The sequence below is a fragment of the Lipotes vexillifer genome, unplaced genomic scaffold, assembly GCF_000442215.2.
Source record: "Lipotes vexillifer unplaced genomic scaffold, Lipotes_vexillifer_v1.1 scaffold82, whole genome shotgun sequence".
Taxonomy (NCBI): Eukaryota; Metazoa; Chordata; class Mammalia; order Artiodactyla; family Lipotidae; genus Lipotes; species Lipotes vexillifer.
Genome location: NW_006783121.1, coordinates 2,292,434 through 2,304,812, shown reverse-complemented (window position 1 = coordinate 2,304,812; position 12,379 = coordinate 2,292,434). Strand labels below are relative to the sequence as shown.

The window sequence follows — 12,379 nt, the reverse complement described above, 5'->3', positions numbered from 1 at the left end:
GCAGGAAAATCTTCGTGTTTTAATGGAATGTGTTGCTTTGTTCATTTCCTAAGGTGTTTCCAAAAATAGTCTTCAGGTTTGATTTATTTTTGTAAGAAAAAATGTATTTTTTGAAATGGTGAAATATATCTTTTACATTTCTGTAAAGAAGAAGCTTTTCACATTTAGAGTTCATAACATCACTATATTTGTTATATATTATATACATGTGTGTATGTATGTATGTACCACACACAGTGATTTTATGTTTGTGTAATATGTGTATCACACACACACACATTTACATTTAAGACATACATATTTTAAATGTAAAAACTTGACCAGTGAATAAAATAGCTCTTCAGTGGAAAAATATATTCTAAAGTTATTTGGCTATCCTATTAATGCTATTTCAGTACAGTAATTGCAGTAGCAATTACTGATGCATTTTGCCCTGAATCCTACAATTGTATTGATTCCATATTGTACTTCAAGCAAGCTAAATCTAAATGCTGAACTATTTAAACATAACGCATTGCAGCTCTGCCAGAGCAGAGCAGCAGCATGTTTTTTAATTTGCTTCTGGTATCCAAGGGCAGAAATATGTTTCAAGTGATAAGTGAAATTTGCCATGAGCATCGTTTTCAATAGAATTAGGTGAGGCATAGGTTTTGCTTTGAAATTCTGATGAATCTCCTCATTTTTGTAGTCAGCTTATTGTTCACAGTAAAATGCTTTAGGAAGTGCAGGGTGTACATTCAATGTTATTTTTCAAATACCTAAAGGCAAATACACTAGTAAATCTATATAGCTAAATTGAGTGCAAAGTACAGATAATAATACATGAATAATTATGTGGTGTTTTTAATGGTAAGATTTTGTTAGTGTTTCTGGCTCATTTGTTGTTGTTTTTGTTTGTGTAAGTGGGACTGAATATAATCAAGATTGTATGAAGCTCTTACTCCTTAACCTTTTGATATTGACTCTATCTCTATGTAGAGCTTGTTTTCACTTATCCTATTGTTTCCTCTTCAACTGACCAGAGAGATGCACACTTTTAATTTATAGACTCATTTTTAAGATTAAAATGCTAAACTTTGGGTGAACATTGGATGAGCTCTCTACAACTGCTTTATTTGAAACATGGAAATTGAATGTTTCTCAAAAGACATGAAAATACTATATTTAAGGTGTTAGGCTCAAAATCAGTACTATAACTATTTAGTATGTGATCCTTATTTGCTTCCTTTAGCACACATAGGAGCACCTGATGTGTGTACAGAACTTTCATTAGAGCTCTAAGGTTATACATTTTATTTGCAAATATTCTTCATGGACCGAATATTATGATGAAAGAAAGCCTGTTGATAAGCATGCTTTAAAGCTTTCTCACTTTGGGGAGACATTCATTAGTGCTGTGTTTTCTGTGGGGAAAACAAAGGAAATTGCATATGTGATTTCCTTTTGAAGGTGATAGGGATGCCATTCAGTGACAAACCATCCTCTCATCTTTTGACCTCTTCGATCATGACAATAAAATTTGCATAAATTATAACCTAACCTATGCCCATTTACCTATGTGTAACCAAGGTTTCCATCCTGCTGTTTTTTATTAGGCTTTAGATATGCTTTGCTTGTCATACTTTTTTATGCTTACTTTTTCATTATATTGATACACTGATTAAAAATGTTTCCACATTTAAAGTAGATATGATTGTAACCACTTCTTTATGAAAATGCTTTACAAGTAGCCAACACTTTCATCTTGAAGTAAAAGCAAAGTTAAGGACTACAGTCCATGGTGGAAAAATGTCTTGTAGTCATATGTAAAATGTGTGAAAATTACAGTTAAATTTAAACATAAATTGTACATTTCCACCTTTAACACCTGCATTAGTCATTTTGTGTGGAATTGAAAAACAAATAAAATATGAGCTCAATAAGAGACACGGGTCATTCTCCTGGGTTTGTGGGTAAGGACCGTAAAGCAACATGAAACTAATACACAGGTTTGGGCTCAAAACCTGTTTCTAAAGCAAAGGAGAGTCTTTTATTGTGTAATTGACTATGCCAAAATTAGCCTGAAATAAGAGAATATAAAGGAAATTGAAAGATAATGATGAAGACTGTTGCTTAGTTTTTTTTCCTTTTCAAGTTCCTTAGTAGAGAATATTAAATTGTGTGAATGCGAAGGAAAAAGTAGCTTGAGTAACTCTGTCAGTGATAAATGGACTTTAAGGGAGTGGAAAAGAGCCTCTTCTCTGCTGGAGCTGTACTCATTTGCTCATTGTAACAAGTGCTGTTATGGACCTGATCTAGGGTAGTTAGTATGTGTAGATAATTTGGCCACAGATAATCTGGAAGAGCCTTTGTTTTCAAAACACCAACATATGTTTTCAGAAATGGAAAACCAAGCTTTGTTAATATTGCAACATTGTCATATCAATTCATAATCCTGAGAGGTACAAGACATCAGTGATTTAGAGGGAATGTTGCATGTTATTTTTTAACAGCCTATATAGACATGTTATTTTTTAACAGCCCATAATTTTTCCTATATATGAGGAAAAATTAGTCACTGAAATCCTAACATTAGTTTGCCAGATGTCAATGTCCTTATGAGAATATTAAGAAACTAGTTTATTTCTAACTTAAATAGCAATCTTTGAAGTTGAGATTTAAAAATATGTAAAATTATATTTTCATGAAGATACATTGAAAGGTATCATTGATTTAAAAAACTCTCAATAGGAAATAATTCAAAATAATGATACCAAATACATCTCTAAATTTTTTTAGATTGACCCATATAATAAGCATTTGAGAGCTGTAGTATATCTATTTGTATGTGTGTATACATATATTAATGGTTTTGCCTTTGCCATTATCAGATATTTTCTTTCTCAGGTCTTTTCGAGGCATCACCTAGATATAGTGAAACAATTGAACCCAAACATGACCAAACCAGTTTCTTTTAGCTTTCCGTGTCTCATCTAATCTCTTTGCTGTATGTGCTTTAGCTAAATGCAGTCATTTTGCAATCGGAATGAATCATTAAATGGGCCGTATTCTGGTCGTTTCACCGAGTATAGACCTGCCTTAATTGTTAAGAAGGCTTGCATTCATTTTTTTAGCTTCATGTCTGTGCTAAATAAACAAGGGACAAATAAGATCTCTGTCTTTTTGGTGGGAGGAAATAATTTAGGTCAGTAGCATATCTTTCATTTCAGAAGGTGGTTAATGGCACCACAGAAGCTTTTATTCAGCTAAATAATCACTGCCTGTAAATAGTCTGTTGAATGAATATTTAAGAAAGCTACTTCTCTATTTGGAGATTCATGGATTCCTCTGAAATAATTTACTGGGAAACTGTCATTATCTTTTTGTATCTTGCAGTATCCTGTTAAACTTAGAATTCTTATTGGGATTTCAATTATATTTGATTTTTATTTTTAAAGTACTAGCTGAAAAACAGCACATAGTGATAATAAAACTGCTATCAGATTAATGGTTTTCAATTGTGGATTAGGCCTTTTTTGAACATTGCTTGATATTCAAGTGTAGGAAACTGATAACAATGATTTGGATTAGATTTTAGTATAAAATTATGTTTTAGGACTATGATTTTACTTCTTGCTTTCTTAAACACAAATTCTCAGAAATTCTCTTTTCTCTTAACCATTAGAAAAGCTCAGTCCAGGTTGTAATTTTTGAACTGTTTCCTCCTTATGAATAACTATGTTTAAATACAAATTCTTTGCCTTTGCATTATATACAAAACTGTGCTCTTATAATAGAAATTCTAGGATGACCTAGAAAACTAGAATCATAAGCAATCTATCTGCTTTGTAATTTTCAAGTATAATATAAAACAATATTTTAAACCTTAAATTCATAACAATATAAAATATTCCAGTTTTCAACCTAAAGTTTATTTATTAACTTAATGCATGACTTTAAATGCAACATTTATATTCTAAAATACATAATTTCAAGCTTAATAGTATACCTGTTAAAATAAGGAAAGAGAAGAAAAGCAATATTTGGAAAAAATTCAATTTTCTTGTGATAATTTTTTTGAGGGGTTGTGGGCTGATGAAATATCTGATGCCTGATTACACTTAATCTTGCATTACTTGATGTTTACACTGCACTAGCTGAGAAGCCCATTACAGAAAATTAAAAAAAAAATCCTTAAGTTGTAATAATCTTTTATGTGGGAATCTTTATTCTGCAGACTTTACACATTTTTGAAATATGGTAGAAATCAATACTGATATATTTGTGTTAGCCTCTAGATCTAAAGTATTAAAAGTATACATTGGGGGTAGCTATTTACTAATTTACTAAACACTTAACTCCTGTGAAAAGCTTCTGATTACTAATACTGTTGCTGTTTGTTTTTTTTTACACCATAACCACTCTCCGTTGACCACTGCATGCAGATAGTTGGAAGTAAAGTTATGGTGAGTACAAAAGATGTGTTTTACCCTTAGAAGTGAATTTGTGCTTTTGGGGATTGAGTGATTTTTGCTTATAGTATTTTATATGTTGGGCTCTTCTTTTGGTGTATATTTTACCAAAACAGTGAGGTGAATATTAAGATCAGGTGAATAGAATTTAGCTATGGTAAGTATTTTTCCTGTGGCTTTGGGAAATGCTTTAGAAGTAGAATATGCTTGTATATTCTGTCTTAGAAAGTTTTACTTCTTTTAAAAATTTTTTTCTTTTTTTTTCGTAACTGTGCCCATGTCAGTCTTTATGATTCTGATAAAACTGTGTGTTTTACCTCAGTTTTTCAGGATGGCAGGCAGAGACTCATAAAAGGTTGGTTTATGCTAACAGGAATTCTTATTGAAGTATCTGACTTTGACTTTAGTATCCCTAAGCACATAGTGTAACGAGAGCAACCTTTGATGTTCAGTCAGGAGACCCGCGTGCTTGTCTTTGTTGGGTGCTACTCATCAGCTCTGTGACTTTGGGCAAGTCATGTAGTTTCTCTGAGGTTCACTTATTAAGTGGATAAATTGAAGTGATTGGCTTGCATTATCTTTTAAGGTTCTTTCTGTTGCTGTCTTCTAAAAGTTCTTTTACTACAGACACTGCATTTCAGTGCCACAATTACATGATACACTATTATACCAATACACCAAAAGTGACCTGTATTGTAATTAAGAGCTATTTGTAATTACCTTGCCTTCATGATTAAGCAGTCTGCATTTCGAAAACAGGCCAGGAAACATTATCTTTAGCATCATCAGGTACTGTGGTATCTAGAATAGTAAATATATTTACATTTGTTTTGCTTTTAAAAATTGAAGTCCTCTTTTTTTTTCTTTTTGAATTCACGTGACATTTAGGGGAAAACAAAGCCATTCATCTTTTGGGATGATTTCAAAAATCAACAATTATTTCTTCATTGCTTATTATGTGCCAAGAACTGTGCTAGGCACACTGATGACTGGCAAATAAGAATGAGATAAGACCTTATAGTTTCAATAATATATGTTGAAATAATCAAACCTTAAATTGTGCCGGCTAATTGTAAGTGTAATAGGAATAACATGAGCAGGAGAAAGAAGTAGTGTTAGAGTAATTAGAGAAAACTCCATGCACATTTCTAGACTTTCAGGATCTGGTGGCTGGGATTTGACTGGGGAGGAGAGATGATGGAGAAGCTCGCAGATTGTGGAAGTAATGTTGAATGCAAAGGCTTGGAGAAAGAACCAAACTGTGTTTGGGAGGGGGTGGGGGGAGAAGAGGGAAATGAGAGATGAGGTTGACTTTGTTGGAACAAAGAACAAAAAAGTAAATTGGAAAGATTCAAAAATCAAGTTGAAAAAGGATCTTGAAGTCCGGGTAGAAGATTAGAAATTAGTTGGAGCAAGCAAGTGACATGAGGGAAGCAGGGTTTAAGAAAAATAAATTTGATAGTAGTAGGTAGGCTGGATCAGGCTAGTGGTTCCCAAAGTTGAAAGTATCAAAATGCAGGTTTTGCCCTTCATGGGGTCTGGGATAGGGCCAAGAACTCTGCCTTTCTATCAAGCACCACAGGAGATTCTGATAAGGTAGGCTCAAGAGCTGACTTTGAGAAATACTGGATTAGGATAGAGAGAGATTTGTTTGGGGTGCTACCTAGGAGACATGTGTGAGTCAGTGAGGACCTGCATTAAACTGGAGGCTTAGGTCTATAAGGGTGGGGTTAAATAACAGAGTTTGGGGCAATGAAGGAATCTGGAGCTCATTTTAATGTGGGCCAGAGCCAGCCTATATTTCTGGTCTTGGTACCATAAGCAATCCAATGGCCTATGCCAGAAGCTACTGAAAGATTACTGATTTCTCCACATCCAGTTACCAAGTTCTTTCTCCTAAATAACTCTCAGCTCTCTCCCCTAATCTCAGACCCATCATTTAACACACCTGTGGCTGCCCCAGTCTCCTCAATACTCTCCTAGTCTTGGCTCTCACACCCCACCCACACCTGCTCTACATGGTTACGAGAGATGCTGCTGCTACCCCATCAAAACTTTCGAATGGGGCTTCCCTGGTGGCGCAGTGGTTGAGAGTCCGCCTGCCGATGCAGGGGACACGGGTTCGTGCCCCGGTCTGGGAAGATCCCACATGCCGCGGAGCGGCTGGGCCCGTGAGCCATGGCCGCTGGGCCTGCGCGTCCGGAGCCCGTGCTCCGCAACGGGAGAGGCCACAACAGTGAGAGGCCCGCGTATCGCAAAAAAAAAAAAACAAAAAACTTTCAAATGGCTCCCTATTCCTTTTGTGATCTTATCCCCGCTTCCTTTTCTAATTTCACCTCCAGCTGCATTCTTACATGTACCTGTCCTCTGTCTTACAGGAACACTTGGCAATTCCTTAACATCCTATTCTTTAATCCCTCTAAATCAAGCACATTCTGTTTCTTTGAGCCAGAATGCCTTTTCTTCTTGAGTGTGCCCAGCAAGCTCCTAAATATCCATCAGAATTAAGCTTCATGTCAGTCTTTGAAGGAGAAGCCGTCTTAGATAACACCTTCCTTTCCATAGCATCGTGTATATAGCTCAATTATAATATTTAGCACATTTTATTATGATAAATTATATGTTTTTTTTTTCCCCAATGAACATAGCTGGTGCCCTCAAAATACTAGGTCTAAGGGGGAAGGTAGACAGGAAAACAGAATATAAGATAGGGCCTGAAGATGTAATATAGGAAAGGTTGCAAAATGGCTGCTTATGGTTTAGTGAACAGTTTCACCTTTTCTGAGAGTGTTTTGAAAGACACTATGAGAAAGATGTTATGATTGATCTACAGTAGAAATGATTTCATACCCATTGTTTTATCTGTGAGCTGCTTCTTACGTTGGAGTTTGCAAATCCTGCAATAAGGGGAGGATACTCTAGGGATCGACCAGCTTCTAGAGGAAGTGATGAGGGAATTAATTCTAGAGTTTAGGTGGGAAGGGTGCCTTCAGGAGGAAGGTTTTTTGTTGTTTGTTGAGACTAGAGAGAGAAGTGAAGAAACATATTTAAAATCACAAGTTGAAAGTCAGGTACAAAAGGGCTTATTTTTCGTGGTCTCACTAATCTACAAAAGATGGGAAGTGTTTGTTGATAAAATGGACAGGTAAGAATTTCATAAGAAGTGTTCAACAGAGAAGAAATCCTAGAATAACCACTTTAAGTATTCTGGTTGCCTAAAGACTACATATGTTGGTCAAAAAATGAGTGATGTAGAAGTCAGACTGAAACTGAAAGGATGGAATATGTAATGAACCAGGTCTTCATGACCCTGTCTTCCTTTTATCTCTCCAGTATTGATTAGAAGCAGAACTGGAGGCATTTGAGGTCCTCCTGATGTCAGACTACCATTAGCCTTAGTTTTCACTATTCTCTTTCAGAAATTTACTTTACAAATCAGGCTGTTACCTGAACATAACCACCTACTCAGCCTCAAGCAGTCTTGCTTCTGACTTGGCTCATTGGATTTTTTTTTTTTTTTGTGCTTCGAATATTTTCCTTCCTGTGTCAGCGTTCTCCCCATCCTCAGCTCTTCCATGAAGTCTAGCCCGATGACCTTCCCTCCCATTCCCCCACCTCCTGATTTCCTCCTAATAATTTCTCTGAACTTCTATAGCACTTTATTTTTAACTTTCTTTTGGAATCACTTTCTACTCTATTTTATAGTTTCTATTACATTATATGTTCTTTAAGGGCCTTTTTTATAATACACCTATATTACTTTAGTTTATAATAATGTATGTCCTTGAATAATACTTTCTGTTACCGTGCAGGTCTGTCTTTTTATGTCCACAATATAGACCCTATGAAGGGATACAAATTTTAGTAGAGGTCATGGATTCAGAGGTAAATAGACCTGAGCTCAGATTCCAACTCTGCTACGTACTAATTTTGTGACCTTAAATAATTTACTTAATGTCTCTGAACCTCAGTCTCCCTATTAACACAATGAGGATAATAATACTCAATTCAGGACGGTTTTGAAGTTTATTGTTTATATTTAATATATTAAGAACCTTGCAAATAGCAGGTCTAAATTACATTTTTTGGTTAAATGTATTAAATTTTATGAAATGCTTGGTATGACAGACATAAAACATGAAGATAACATGGTAAAACAAGATGAGACTTTGGGCTGCCTCTTTTTTTTTTTTTTGCTAAGTATTCAAGATGTGTGCTATTTAATAGAGTGATTTATTCGGGGTCAAGAATGGTGGGAAGGATTTGGCTGGATGGAAGAAAGAGAATGTTTTGCCTCTTTATTGGAAGCTATGTGTTATAGATTATTGCTGGGCTTTGAAAAAAATTAAAAATTCATATATGGTCTCAAGATAATATTGACAAGGTTATTTTAAAGATTTAATAAGATAGTTGAAGATTTGTTATAGATACTATCTAAGAAAGGGTAGAATATCTTCTTATCAATATCTTAAAATAGCAAAAGAGAACTTAAGAGTGGGACAGAGATAGAAAGAACTGAGTGACTTTTTCAATGGCTTCTAGTTATAGGTAAGTGTTGTAAACTTTTTGAAAGAAAATAAATTGTTTTTATTATTTAGTAACACATTGCATGAAACAGGTTTAGGAATCAGCTAAAATGACTAATTTGATTTCACTGCAAACCGGGAATAATGTATCCACAGGAGGAAGGAGAACCATTCTTCTGTGGGAAAAAAGGGTAAAAATTGACATGATTGCATATGATAATTGGAAAATAGAATTATAATGACCAGACCTAACAATGTTAAATATAAAGTAACTTAATGACAGAAATAGTTGAGCACCTAGGGCAAGCAGTAGGGTGTCTTTTGGGATAGTGTTTATTTTGGCATCATAAAGACCTGAATTCAAATCCTGATTCAGCACTCATTCATTCTCTAGGTCTGGTTAATCTCTCTAGCCACAGATTCTTTTCTTTTTTGGATAAAAAGTTACTGCCCACCTATTAGGTGCCAGACACTATTCTAGGTGCTTGGGTGATGAACCATTACAGATAAATTCCTCATGGAGCTTATATTTCTACTTGGGGAGGCAGATAATAAGACACATATCAAATATAACGGCAGGTAGTGGTAAGAGCTATGAAGGAAAAAATGCAAGATGAGAAAGCCGAGTGTGATCAGGGTTGTGCTGTTTTAGATAGGTGAGCTCTCTGAGCAAATGACATTTGAACAGAGACATGAGTGAAACTGGGGAGAGCCAATGCAAATATCTAGGGAAGAGCTTTACAGGCAGAGAGAGCAGCAAGTGCCCTGGCTTTGAGGCAGGAGTGTGCCTTGAGTATTTGAAGAATTGCAAAGAGGCCACTGTGGATGGAGTGGAGTGAACCAAGGGGAAGTACGGGGGTGTTTTTGTTAAGGTGACTAGAAACATAGGTTAAGTATATCAGGGGGTTGTAAATGTGGAAAGGTAGGTTAAGGTCATTTTACGAGGGATATGCCAAGGAGATGGTACTTTAATAGTCAGTGAGGAACCCTGGAAGGTTTTGAGCAATGGAATGACAAAATCTGAGTTACATTTGGGGAAGATTAATGGAGCAGTGGAAATTGGAGAGGTTAGAGACTGGGGCAGGGAGATCAAGCTGGGGTTTGTTGCTGTACTTGAAGTAATGAGACCCTGGAATGGAGAGTGGTTAGTAAGAACTAAATGGAGATGATAGATGAAAGAGAGAGATTGCAGAAGTAGAATATATCAGCCTCAGCAAATGATGAAAAAGGGCAGAGATGTGTGAATCAATAATGAGTGAATTTGCAAGCATGGGTGACTGAAGTGATGGTGACTTGAGCCTTCATGGAGAAGTCAGGAGAAAGACCATGTTTGGAGTAAAACAGGATGAGTTCAGTTTAGACATGTTAATCAAGGAGAAATTAGTAAAATCGCAGAAACAAGAATAAAGTTATTGCCACGCAAGACCATTTCTTTGGCACTCGTAGCATAGAGTAGAATTTTATAATTAGATTTTCTGTTTCAAACACCTACTTTAACAATTGTAAATATATTCTCTGCACATGCTGCCGAACATATGTTGTTTATCATTCTAATAACATTTACCTGTTTATAAACCACAGCCTCATTACCTGTACTAGGCAATGAAGGTCATGTGTGTTTCTTGTTGACTCAGTGGACCCGGATAGAAAAGAGCTAATCATTTTGGTGGCCTGTAGTTTTGCTTACTAGATAAGCCATTTTATGTAATTAGGATGTCACATTTGTACATTTTTCAGTGTTTCTAAATAATCTGAGTCAAAAGGGCAGCCCCATCATAGGTGAAGGGTAGGTACATATGTATGTTTCTTTGCCCTAATTGGGGCATGGCAATTTTGGGCATGATTGAGTGAATATTAAGAGGACCTTTTTCTCAAAATAGAGCCAAATGAATTTGTTTCCCTAGGCTGTTGAAGAAGTTCATGCTGAAAGAAAGTTCCTGTTAACAGTAAACTTATAGCCAGGCTCAAAGTAATAAATTCAAAATGCTATTGATGTGTTTCTTACTACAAGCTACCTACTAATTATAATAGCCATAAAATACCACTAAGCATGGCAGTATGTATTTGTGGGCTGTTAAGCTGCTATTGCATTATTAAATTGAAGTTTTATTAGTTTACTGATCTAATAGTATCATCATGATTACTTCATGTAACGTTACACTTGTGTCAGACCAATTATTTGAATATATCCTGTGAAAAAAAGATCAGATCTTACTTTGCTGTTTCTTTTTTTAAAAAATAATTGTATGGTCCAGAAGGGGGAGACAAAACATTGATTATTGGAGTTTGAAGTAGCTGTTTCCTGATAAAACATGGCTTTTTTGTACGCCAATTTGATTGTTTTTTGTTCCTCTTTCTCTTGTTATAGGTTTAGAAATTGTAGGATAGTTGCTACTGCAAAATATTTAGTTTTATGGTGGTGACAATTTTGTTAAAAATCTAAATTCAATCAGAATAAAAATAATCAGTGAAATTATTTTTAACTAGTATATATAAAGTAGAAAAGCTCATTTGGTAATCAGGTAAAAATAAGACCTAAGACTGTTTAATGAGGGTATATTTTATAAGTGATCTTTTAAAAATAGCACAAGCAATATTAAAATTCCACTTTTGGTCTTTTCTAATTTCACATTCATTATGTGCAATGAGTAGCTTCCTTCCCATTTCCTTATGTTTTGATACTGCAAGCTGGCTTGTGTATTATACTTGTTTTGGATAGGAATATCTGCATATGTTTTGAAAGGTTTTGTTATTTAAACCTCCATTTATTTTTAGAACAACTTCTTATCAGTCCCTTCCCTTCTAGTGCATTGTCATAAATTACATTATTTCATCATGCCAGATTAAATTCATTGTTTAAGGAATGCTAAGATAATGTCGATTATAAAATATTAGCAAGTCATCTTACCTTGGGCATTTGGAAACATCGAAAAGACAGTATGAATATTGACTTTCGTTTAGACATATATTTTGTAAATTGATGCATTAATATTTATGAGTATGGAATAGTTATGTTTTATAGTGTATCCTGATATTAGAAACAAAAAGATATCCTTTTCATGTAGGATTCTGCATTGCAAGTTTATTTTCTGTGTATTTTGCTTGTGATCATGCTAAAAATTTCGATTGAGCTTCTTTCTCTGTGTATATCATCAGGTAAATAGAATACATTTAAAATCTGATGCTTGGTATAAGACATTTAACACTCATGTAGTTATTATTTCATATTTTTTTAATTTTAATTTTTTATTTAAAATTATTTTTTATTTTTCATTTATGGCAACAGTTTTTTAAAATTTATTATTTAATTTTTTTTTATTTTTCAATTATGGCAACAATTTTGATCAGCCATAGAGCATAAGATAATTACATGAGAAGTGTTTTTTTTTTTTTTTTTTTTTT

General features: G+C 34.6%; 1 protein-coding gene across 1 annotated transcript in view; it reads left to right on the top strand.

Annotated features, from left to right (window-relative positions):
* The window catches only part of DIAPH2 (diaphanous related formin 2), an 886,998-nt gene that overhangs the window by 81,529 nt on the left and 793,090 nt on the right, over positions 1-12,379 (top strand). The window lies entirely within an intron of this gene.